Here is a 12,687-nt window from a genome sequence, read left to right as displayed (position 1 = left end):
TGCTATTTGAGTCTAACACTATCTGTATAAATTTCTAATGTTTTCAGCCTAATAGTGAGACTCCTTTTTGTGACACATATGCTTTTCCTTCTGCAGTATGGCCTTTGTAGTTCAGGACAGCAGTGAAGTATCCATTTATGGCAATAGGGGGTCCTCCATATTGCCATGGGTGGATGTCTGAAGGCTGCAAGTGTGCAGATCTGATGTAGTAAGGAGTTCCTTGTAAATTAGATGGGAAATGATAGTGTTTGGAGAACCAGAATCAGCCAGCATCTGCACTTCATGACCATTAAGCTTAACTTGACAACGTGGAGAAGCAGGTTCTGATACTGTCACACTTAAAACTCTGTCAGGAAGCAGTTAATTTGCCTCATCTTTGTCATATGGTGTTTCAGTAATGGAGTGGACAGCAGACTTGCAAACCTTAGCAAAGTGTCCCCCCCTTTTTGTACCAGTTGCAAGTGACTTTCTGTGCAGGACACTGAGCAAAATTGGCTTTGTGGGCAGAGTCTCCACATTGGCAATATTAGTAGCTTCATTGTTTGTTGCTGTCACTTTCTGGGGCAGTGTCATATGAGAAGATTGGGATTGGAAGGATTTAGACTGAACAGCCTGGATTTCAGGAGGTGGGTTTGGGAGTACCAAAGAGAACAATCTGGCACAGTGAAGAGCATTTTCCATTCTCCTAGCCAACTTTATAATTTTATCCAAGGTAAATTTCCATTCCAATAGCAGTTTTTCACGCAATTTGGAGCAGTTTGTTTTCATAACAATCTGATCCCTGATCATTTTATCAGTAAAGCTGGCAAACTCACATGTTACACTTAAGACACGCTATGCTATGATATACTGATCAATAGATTCACCAGATGATTGGGATCTAGAATAGAACTTGCAACATTCAGCCATCACATTCAACGTAGGGTTGAAATGATCACCTAAGGCGTGAAGAGCAGCTTCATAAGAATTGGCATCCCCTTCCAAGTTGGTAGGAAATGGCAAATGATCATAGATTCTCTGGCCTTCAGAGCCCGAGCAGTGAAGCAATATAGCCTTCTGCTTTGCTGGAGTAAAATTAGGGCTCTTTATGGTGAGGAGGTAATTGCAGAAATAGGAACTCCATTGTTTCCAGGGAAGAGCATGTTCTCCTGGGCTCGGCAAGACAAAAGGTGGTGATGGGAACTGAGCCATGCTGCAGTGGGCATCCAGTGAACCAGGGGTGTAGCAAGGTTAGAGTGGGCCCAGAGACAAGATTTTAAAATGGGCCCCTGCTCACTGAAGCTCAGCTCATGAAGTAAAGAAATCTTAAATGAGGCTGAATAGTGGTAATAAAAAAAAAATAGATAGATAGATAGATAGATAGATAGATAGATAGATAGATAGATAGATAGATGCTACAATAGAACATTATCCTAAATTATTTTTTAAAGGTTTTGTAAATTGTGGATGATTCAAGTCATTGAATGGTACTAGAGAAAGACATGCTGTTCTGGTAGCTCCAAGTTTTAACACTCACATCCATTTCGGAGGATGAATACAACTGAAGGAAGCCCAGGCGGGTACACGGCTGGGGGAGTCAGTCATGTGACTTGCCTCTAAGGGGGCCCCCCCAAGGCAGTGGGCCCCCAGACAACTGTCTCCCCTTGCCCTATTATAGTTACACCCTTGCAGTGAACGACAATGTGCAGGAGTGATAAGGAAAAGGTACCTTCAGGGATTGTGCAGGTCAAGAAGCTGGAGAAACAATCAGTAGCAGTGACAGTAGAAAGCAGTGCACGATTGTAGGCCCAGGGATGCAATGAAATGAGGTTGCAGGAACATTCACAAGCTTTGCAGGCTCACACACTTAGCTGGTTCAACATCTAATCACTATTTTTTAAATAGCTGTTTCTCTCATTGACATGAAGAAATCATATGTAGATTTCTTTCTGACTCCACCCCACACTCTCTACAGGATCCCCTCCCCCTACATACTTCTCAATAACACTACATAAAAGATTACGAGACAGAATACAACAATACACTACCAGAAATAGCCACTGAGATGACACTATGCTAGGATGAATAAGGATAGCTGCTCTCCCTCTACTAAATAAAAGAGAGTCACAATTTAAAAAACCCAGTTCTGTTCCTGATGACATGGGATAATGTATCTTGCTGACTGGTTCTGAAAGACCATATATTCGGGAAGGTTCTTGGACATGAGCCTGTAATTCTATATCTTAATCTTCCTATTTCATAATAATCTAAATAAGAAGTGGCAGTCCATGGGATTGCATGCAGAAGATCCTTATGCCTACTGGGGCTTTGTGTACTCTTCTCCAACAGCAGATGCTCTCCATTCACCTGTGTCATGGCTTGTTTGAATGAGACAGCTGCCAGGAACTGCTCCTGGGGCAGATGTTATGGGAAGCAGTGTGCACATGAATCTCTTGGTCCCCTAGTTTGCAGCCCAGATGCTGACTGAAACAAGGTTTACAGATAAAGAAAATGCTCTGTTTCAACTACAGCAAATCTTTTTGCAGCTTGAGACATCAATTTTATTATTGTTGTTGTTGTTGTTGTTTACACAGTCAGACAGGTGTTATTGACTGGTTTGTTTTATCCAGACATCAAGTCCTTCCCAAGGACCTGGGATGGCTGAATTTTATTGTCAATGTTGTTGCTGTTATTATTATAGATATCGTTGCAGAATATAGGCTGTTGTAAAGTTGCCTTTTGTAATTGGCTGATGGTGATTTCTGTGGCCCCTATGGTGTTGAGGTGCTCTTCAAGTTGTTTTGGAATTACCACTGGGATTATTTTGGTCTTCTTCTGCCACAGCCTTTCAATTTCAATTTGTAGATCTTCGTATTTGGTTATTTTTTCTATTTCTTTTTATTTTATTCTGCTATCCCCTGGTATTGCTATGTCGATTATTTTAACTTGTCTTTCTTTCTTCTCAACTACAGTTATATCTGGTGTATTGTGTGGCAGATGTTTGTCTGTTTGTAGTCGGAAGCCCCATAATATTTTTGCATCTTCATTTTCTACAACTTTTTCAATTCTATGGTCCCACCTATCTTTGGCTACAGGATGATGATGATGATGATGATGATGATGATGATGATGATGATGTGCTCCTTATGCCATGGCTACCCCATCGGCTTAGTTTTCATCTAACACAGGTCTGTACAACTTGTGAGCCTACTGAGTAACACGGAGGTGAATGCAGTCTGTCAGACATGTTTGTATGGTTGCCTGTTATGTGCCCGACAACCCTTTCTCTGCAGTAATCCTCGTCAAGCAGCAAAAACATGAGCTTTATCCAGCAGTTTGTTAGCCATTATGCATGGCAGAGAGGAGGACTATATTTACCTTGCTGAGTCACAATTTTTTTTTAGATCTGTCCTAGCAGTTGCAGAACATCTGGTTGGCATCTTTCTGCCCTCATGCTCTTGCTTGCAAAAGTGAGCACAAGGTCAGCATGGTGCAGACAGAAGAAAATTCCAAATGTTTGGTAGAGGAGTGATGAAGGGATGGAGGAAAAATTCAAGCACAGATAAAAACTGAGTCAATAAGTCATTCATCTTGATAAAGGACAATGGCCTTTCTTCTGCATGCCCATCGGAACATCCTATCACCACCCCGCCATTAACTTTTTTTGTTTTTGTTTTTTTGTTGGAAAAAAGAGTTCTCTGTCATGTAAGTTAAAACCCAAAGTGCAAAAGTGTGTCTTATCACCAGTTGCCAGGGATTGGAGAATGAGAGAGCAGCAGAGACAGAATGATCTGAGGATTATTGAACTTGTGCCATTTCTCACATAAGGGCTTCTCTGTTTTGCATCAGGGAAATCTGGAGAGTTTAGCCAGCTTGGCATAGTGTGACATCAGGCAGACAGTAATATAATAGTCATGTCTGAAGGCCAAGAGCCGTTACTCTTATTGCTTATCATTTGGCAGTGGACAGTCCTGACAGGTGTGTATGGGCAAAACAAGCTGTTCCCACCTTCTCTGTCTCTTGGAGTCATCCCTTGGGTAAATGAAAGTAACCCCATATTAAGTACCCCTCTTCACTTAGGTTACAGCAATGGGCATATGAGGCTCTTTAGTTTTGAGTGGTAATGCAAAAGTAAAGATGTGCACCTTGCACCTGTGTCAGTTGCACCTGTGTTATTTGTCATGCTTGTGAGAATTAACAATAGTTGTTTTGGAAAATTTGTGCATTGCTTTTCTTACTTACATCCAGGCTTTTTCCATGGTATACACAAGCCAAATTCAGTCAACCAGGTTGACAGTGGCTATATATTCCTCCATCCTAACAAGTGGAAGAGAGAGAGCCATTCAGCTGTCTTTTGGATAGTTCATTTTGATAGACAAATGGTAGCTTTAATAAGAATAACCAAATTCCATTGTTTATGTTTATTCATCTGTCACATCTTTCCGAGAGCTCAGTGTGGCTCATATAGGGCCACACTCTTTTCATTTGTGTTAGGAAGGATTATTCCCCATATAAGAAGACCTCCTCCACCTCTTTTGCATTCCCCATCTTGCTCTCATTCCTGCTCTGTTGAACCCTCCAGTTTATATTGCAAATGTGTGTTATACCTGGAGCTGCCTTTGAAGACTGATCAGAAATGTTAGTTTGTTCAAAACACAAATGCTCAGCTACTAACACAGACTGGCCAAAAAGAACACATTATAACAGTTGAACTGCAATGGCTGCTGGCAGTGGCGCACCTCGGTAATTTTGGTGCCTGGACCTGAAGGGCTTCAGAGCCCACCTCCCGCCGCAAAGACCCCCTTAAAATTTTAAAGTAAAAAGAGAAAGAGAAGAAACCTGCATTTTGGGGGGTGCCTCCAAATGTCCTAGAGGGCTTCCCCAGCCTTGCTGAACTGCCAATCTTTGCCATTTTTAGCCACCATGTGCACGGCCTGGGGGGTGAGCCGAGCGGGCCTCCCCTGTAGTGGTGTGGTGGCGGGCCTCTCTGTCCAGCCCAGCAGCCCTTGAGAACTGCAAGATGCTCCAGTGCACCTGTGCAGTGGGAATTGAGCGTTGCAAGCCTGTGACATCACCCCCCACCCCCCGTCCATGCACATGGTGGCTACAAGGCAAAGATCGGCATGGCGGGGCAGCGGCAGGGCTGGCACGAGATTGCGACAGGAGGCCACTCTGGACATTGGAGGCCACGGACCACTGACCCAAGGTCCGGGGGGTAAGAGCACCTCTGGCTGCTGGTCCATTTCTGAACACAATTTAACGTGGTGTTGCTTGTTTTTAAGGCCCTATACAGCTTGGGACCTTGGTACCTGAAAGACTGTTTTTACCCACATGGTGCTGTCTGTTCTTCAGAAGTTGTTTTCTGGGTCCCCTCCCTTCTGAGGATAGGTAAGTTGTAACTAGAGGGAGGCCCTCTGGCTGTAGCTCTCTGTTTCTGGAAAACTCTCTCCAGGGGAGCTTGCTTGGCACCCACTCTTGTATGTTTCTGACAGCAGGTGAAGACCTTTTAAAAAGGAATTCCCAGCCCTTTTAAAATATCTGGTTTTGTTGTGTTATGTTGCTCCAATGCTTTTATAGGTTTCTGCTGTTTTAGTGTGTTTTATTGTTCTGTTTGAAAAAAAACTTTTAACTATTATTATTTATCGGTTACCCAAGGAGAAGAAATGTTGGCTAACATCCAGATGATGGTGGTGGTGATGATGATGATTAACTGAATAATGGTTTCACATGTGCAATTTGAGAGAACGTCTTCTTCACTATGAGCCCCACCATCCATTGCAGTTGTCTCTGGAGGTCCATTTCCAGTTGCCGCCAGTTCATCTGGTGGCCACATGGAGATGAGCCTTTTCGTTTGCTGCCCCGGGACAATGAAATGCGCTCCCTATTGAGATACGATCCTCCCCATCTCGGACAATTTTTAAAAAATATTTAAAAACCCATCTTTTTACTCAGGCTTTTTCAGCTTCTTAATAATGTATAGGTCTTTAATTCTGTGATTGATTTTAAAATTGTTAGTTTTTAATTGTTTTTATGTGTGTTTTAACTGTTTTATCATTGTGAACCGCCCAGAGACACGTGTGTGGGGCAGTATAAAAGTTAAACAAACAAACAAACAAACAAACAAATAAATAAATAAATAAGGTAGGGACAATTTTTGCTGATACCCACTTCCTTCTGTAACCCTCCTAGGATATGTTTCTGGGAGACACAGAGAGCTACTTTAGAAAGGAGGGATTAGCAAAAAGTCCTCCTCCTTTAATGCATGCATAGAACATTATTCAGTTCATGCAACTTTAGTCTATATCAGCCAATGAAGGGCAGGATACAAATGCTTTAATTAATTAATTAAACAATTTCTTTCAGGTCATGACATACTATAAAATATGCCCTGGCAAACACAGAGTTTTCAACTTGTGGGTTGTGATCCTTAATCATTCTAAAGAGAGTAGCATCACTAGAGTCACTACAGTTTTTCTTTTTAATTAAAGAGAGAGAATGAAATAAGTAAAGAAGAAAGTCAGGCACATAAAGTTAAATCAGAAATTAAGTGTGTCCCTTATTGGTGTTAAGGGTGTTTTCTAGTTCTGAAAAGCTTGACAACCAGGGAGGAGAGCTGGTCTTGTGGTAGCAAGCATGAATTGTCCCCTTTGCTAAGTAGGGTCCACCCTGGTTTGCATTTGAATAGGAGACATTGAGGCAAGTCTCACAATTAGTGAGACTCGCCGGAAGGGAGTTTGTGGGGAGAGCGGGCTTAGCCCGCTCTCCCTGCAGACAATCGGAAAGCAGACAATCAGAAGGCCCTGGGTGGCCGGATTGGCTGCCCACACAACTGCTGGCTCTGTCAGGGCTGCGGAGGGCTGCGGAGATCAGGGGCCACGTGGTCCTCGGAAGTTCCAGGATGCCCCACACAAGTGCGCGGGGCCTCCTGGAGAGACCCCTGAGCCCAGGAGGCTGCTTTCAGCCTCCTGGTCAGGGATCTACTTGTGTGTCACTGCACGCCACGGCAACATATGAGCAAAAAGATGCAGTTAACGGAGTGCTCGCTCCGTTAACCTCGTCTTAGGGGTGGGGTATTTTTGAGGGCTAGCTGCTGGGAGCCATGCAGCTTCCGTTGCAGCACATGACCCCCCCAAAGTGGGCTAGGCTCCCTTAGCCCGCTTTTGGGCGATCATGAGAATCGCCTCTACATGTGAGTACTGTAAAATATTCCCCTTAGCGTATGGGGCCTCTCTGGGATGATCACCTGCATGCTTGATTGCAGAAGACTGCAAGTTCCCTCCCTGGTTTCTCCAATATAGGGTTGAGAGAGACTCAGCCTGTAACCTTGGAGATGTTGCTGTCAGTCTGTGTAGACAATATTGAGCTAGATGGACCAATGATCTGCTTCCTATGTTCCTGTGTTCCAGTGGTATTGATCAGGTGGGTTAATACTGGGTGGATGCTGCCTAAGTGAGATAGTTCCTTGTGACCCTGAAGTCTTCTTCAGCTCTGTGACTTGTGTGCTACATAAGGGCAGATGGTTATAGATTCCCATTTATATTATATATAATGCTGAGCTGAAAAAAGTAATAGCTGGAAGAATATGAAAGGTTTGCATGCTGTAAGAAGTTGACATGTTTAATTCTGATGCTTGAATATTCTCTTTGAGACTGTCCTATACTTGCCATTAAATCCTTGTTTATGAGTTTTGCTGAGCTAGCATTGAAGACATAGCATCTGGTGTCCCTGAAGCTTTGTGTGCCCTATTTAAGGAGTTAAAATATGACTCAGCAGCAAAACCAGATGATGCTGGATTATAGTACATGTTAATTTTTGAGGTAACATTTGCTACTTGATTATGAGTTGGAAAGATGATCTCTGAGGACCATGAGGAACATGGACCATGTAATTCTCATGGCAGATAGCAACAGAGCAATATGTAGCTTTGGCTGAAAATGGCAGGGCGCAATGTTGCAGTCACTGAGAATAATGGCAAAATTATCCCAATGTGAACTGAATCTGTGCTGATGATTGAGCAAGATGAGAGATTCTAAAACCACAAAGCTCTTTATGGCAAGTACATGCCTATAATGACTGTTTTTCTTTTAACTCACCAGAGTTTAAATACTTCTGTAATATCCATGTGTCTACAGCTCAATCCTGAGATTTGCTGATCACCCACTGTGAGCTTCAGGCAGTATGGCTTTGACTTGTTTCTTGTTTGCCATAGCCATAGCAGTGCCAGTACAACACATCATAAGAGCCTCTGGAGTCAGGCGGTATATAAAATAAAATAAAATACAATAGTGTCAAGGGTCTCATGATACAAATATGACAAATACGACAAATGTTTATATACCGCTTTTCAACAAAAAGTTTCCAGACAAACAAGCAAATGGCCAGCGGATGTATTTCGGCTAGCCTGTTACATTTTGGCTAGTGCCAAGACCAGCTGTGGCAGGGAGCTGCAAATCAGGTGTAGGCAGGCAGAAAGCAGAGGTCCAAAACCAAAAGCCTGGGTTGCATACTGCGTGGCAGTCAACTGGTGAGCTCTGGGATTGAGTACCAAGGGAGTTAGTCAAACAGTAGTGGGTTAAGGCTGCACAAGGCAAGACAAGGCTGTGCAAGGATAAGAAAGGCTGAATGGGGGAGCCCAGTCTGCTTCACTACTCTGATGAGTTGCTCAGACTGCCAGGCTGGCCTGGAGACAAGGACGGCCATGATGCATGGTCTAACAGAGCTGCAAGGCTCCACATGGGGCTTTACTGAAGCTGCAAGAGAAGCTCTGGAGCTTTTAAAATCTGGTGGCTGTGGAAGCAGTGTTAACCACATTTATCTCCATTGTCATGAATGGGGATAAATGTAGTAACACTGCTTCCACAGTCCCTGGGTTTTAAAAGCGTTGGGCTTATCCTGTAGCTTCACTGCAGCCCTGCACTGATCTTCACTATTCCGTCAGGCTGTGCATAATGGCAGCCAAGAGTTTTAACAGATCCAAGGGCTCGGCTGAAAGTGCATTGCACCTGAGAAGCTGCCCTTGGTTAATGGTAGCACTAGACAAAAAACTGAGGGGAGGGGCATAGAAGAGGCAAAGTTCATTTCTCAGTGGGCAAACTGTCCCACGTGTTAGACCTCTGAAACGGAAATGGGTGGTGGTGGAGGGGCAACTACTTGTCTAAGAGGGTGCTTGCCCCCCTCCCCGAAGAGCCACCCATGCCCTTGGTCCATGAAGTTTTAAACTCTACAGCTTGCTGATGGACCAGAAGGTAAGGTAATGGTGACTAGCTGGGAGACTCAGTTCAAGACATTGACATGACCTTATGATCAGGTGACATAAGCATCCAATAGGATTCCTGCTGCTCCTATACATTTGCTGACTTTGGCCTGGATCTTCAGTCTCAGCAACTTCTCGCTCAAGGAAAGAATGAGCTAACCTTGGGTATCCATCCTCTACCTGCTTGGGCACATTCTTGCCTCCAGACTACTAGCCCTGATGCTTATTAGAATCCTGCAAAAAGGGTTTTGGCTGATTATTTTAAATCAATCTGTGAACTGCAGCTTCTGGTCCTTTAAAAAAAATGTTATTATTGTTTTAAACATAAAAAATTAAAAACAATTACAAACATCATAATAAACATCTTAATAATACAAATTGTAGCAATAAATAATAAACAATTAAAAATGCAGCAGCTAGTCAAAATTTAGAGCTTCTGGAAAAAGTAGGTCTCATCTACTCATTGAAAACCAAGAAGAGAAGGAGCCTGAAGGATCTCAGCAGGGAGTGGATTCCACAGGTCAGGCACTCTGGCTAACATACTGTACAACAGTACATCAGCCTAGTAAAGCTGCATTTGCGCAAATGAAAAATCTGTGCACATTGTGTTACACAAGAGTAAGCTCACTGGAAATAATTGGCATATTCTTGAGTGATGCAATTTACATAAATACAATGTCACTAGGCTGACATATTGTTGGGCAGTATGTCAGCCTCTGTCTTTTGTCTCCTACCCACACCTCTAATGATGCAAAACAAAGCAAGGCCTCTGATGTTTGTATGAACAGACAGGCAGGTTTGTATATGAAAGAAGTCAATTCTTAAAATAATTGATCCTAGAGCAGTAAGGGCTCTATGATTAACATCAGCTGTCAAACCATTATTAGAAATACATGATGATGATGTAAAATCAGAGTTGTATGATCCAATCTGATAGCCTCAGTTAAAACCTTGGCAGTCACATTTTGAAGTTTATGGACTGTTTTTAAAGACAGTCTCATGTGACGTACAGCAACACAAAGCTTGGATGCTGTATAAGCATGCCACTTTTAAACAAGTTGTTCTAGTAAGAACTAATCAGCCTATTTTCCTTTCACCTTCTATACATCTGGATTAAATTTGATTCAAATTGAGTTCCACAAGTGAGAGCTCTTGCACCTTAAATGTTCATGCGTCCACTATCTTGGATCGGGGTGGATGACATCATTACAAACTACACCATTGAGGTGTCCCTGTGTGTCACTCACTGCCACTGTACCCAATTTGGTTCAAATCACTTAGGTAGCCCTCAAGTTAGTGCACTTGTGCTTCAAAAGTTCACATGTCTACCATCTTGGATTGGGGTGGATGACATCACAAACTACATAAAACAGTTACTAAGCCAAACAGTTACTAAGCCAAATCAATCAATCTTTATTACGGTCACAGACCAGCATAGTTGCTAAGCCTGTATTTTCATACCCACTCTAATCCAGCTAGGGGTGATAAAAATGCAAATAGGGGGCTGCATTCAGAAAAGGGTGGGCTGAATCCAGTGACCCAGCTGCCAGAACTCTGTGGTGTAGATAAATACAGTTCATGGGTGTAGATCTATTACAGTTCATGGTTCTGATCGAACAGTGCATACATGTAGCTGGATGCCTGTAGCCCAGTAAAATAAACAAGAAGACTCATACTGATCAACTGTGTGGCAGGGTGGGCTGGGTGCAATGGAATTCAACGCATGACCCTACTCTCAGTTCCCAATAGCTGATCATTATGATTCCAGTGTGATTATGGTGTTGTTTTTATTGATCTACACCACAGAGTCCCCTTATCTGCATTTGTATCGCCCCTAGCTGGATTAGAGTGTGTATGAAAATACAGGCTTAGCAACTGTTTTATGTACAATGAAAGCGAGAGAGGAAAAATGGTGGTCACATCAATGATTACAGTTTTAGAAGGAAATGTGGTAGAGAAGCTGTTGCATTCCTATTCCTGTCATGGCAGTAGTGTAAAATAATGTGCCTAAATTCCTGTGGTGGTTCTTATTTTAGGTTTTAAGTGGAAACTGAGAGCCTACTTGGGTGGCTGTTGTATGGATAGGTGAAGTCTCCAAGTGCAGTTCTAACAATTGCATTATGATTGAAATCCCGACTATCGTTTTAACCTTTGTCCTTTTGAACGCTTGCTAGCACCACTCTAAACTCCACTCTCTTCAACCCAAGTCATAAAGGTGACTTAGGCCCTTGTTCTCTTTCATCCTGAATGCAGTTTAAGCAGATATTCCACCAGAAGGGGTTACTGCAGCTTATGTTGCTTTCAGGAGTTAAAACCATTAATATGCTTAATGCCGCCTCTTGGAATTTAGGTAGCTTAAAAGCTCACACTTCCTTTAAGAGGTGAGGTGACTCAACCATGATCAGTGGTGAGAGTTTTTTCTCCCATCTTTTACAAACAGAATTGTAAAAGAAAGAAAAAAAGATCAGTAATTGAATGTTCGTGAAATCAGAGAAAGCAAAAGGGCAGGTAATGACGACAAGTGTGTTTTTCTTGTTAAGCTGTCTGTGCCTGATGCTTTCTCATTTTTCTTTCTGAATAAAAGAATCATTTTGCAGCTCTTAATGTTTGGTAATCTGAATAAAGATCAGAATATTCACGAGGAACAGGCTTTGTTCACTTTGCACCTCCTGATCTGCATTTAAGCCTCTCTTTTTGGACAGTTTATGAAATTCACATCGTGAACACTGAGGAATTCAGCAATGAGGGAGAAAAACTCTTCTATTTCTTTCCAGAATGAGCAGAGATTAAGGCTGGTTTAGACATGATCTACCTTGTGTGAAGGGTTTCTACTCGCATCAGAAAATGAGCCCGTCCTCATGTTGATACTGCACATGGGCAGAGTAACGTTGCAATGCTCTTTCCTCCCTGTGCGCGCAATTTCCAGCATGTGCAGTGACTGCAAGCCAGTACTGTGTGTACATAGGAGCATAGGAAGCTGCCTTATATTGAGTCAGACCATTGATCCATCTAGCTCAGTATTGTCTACCTAGACAGGCAGCGACTTCGCCAATTCATGCACTGGGCAGCAGTGGACTTGGGTGCTCTGTGTATTGGCACTGCACACAGGGTAAGGGTATTTTAAATGTTTGTTGTGTGGTCTGTGTGTGTGTGTGTGTGTGTGCTGATGGATTGTACATTGCTGGGAACCAATTATTAATCCCACAATCTGAGCAAGTGTAGGAGTGGACTCACCTCAGCACTGGCCCAAGGCTGTGTTATACTACTACTACTACTACTACTACTACTACTACTACTACTAGATTGATTAAGTGCTGTCAAGTCGGTGTCGACTCTTAGCGACCACATAGATAGATTCTCTCCAGGATGATCTACTTCTATACCACTTTTCAACAAAAAGGTTCTCAAAGCAGTTTACATTGAAAAAGAATAATGCCAATAAGATGGTTCCCGAA

This window comes from Hemicordylus capensis, chromosome 5 (assembly GCF_027244095.1).
Source record: "Hemicordylus capensis ecotype Gifberg chromosome 5, rHemCap1.1.pri, whole genome shotgun sequence".
NCBI classification, from domain to species: Eukaryota; Metazoa; Chordata; class Lepidosauria; order Squamata; family Cordylidae; genus Hemicordylus; species Hemicordylus capensis.
Note: the sequence above shows the minus strand (reverse complement) of the source record.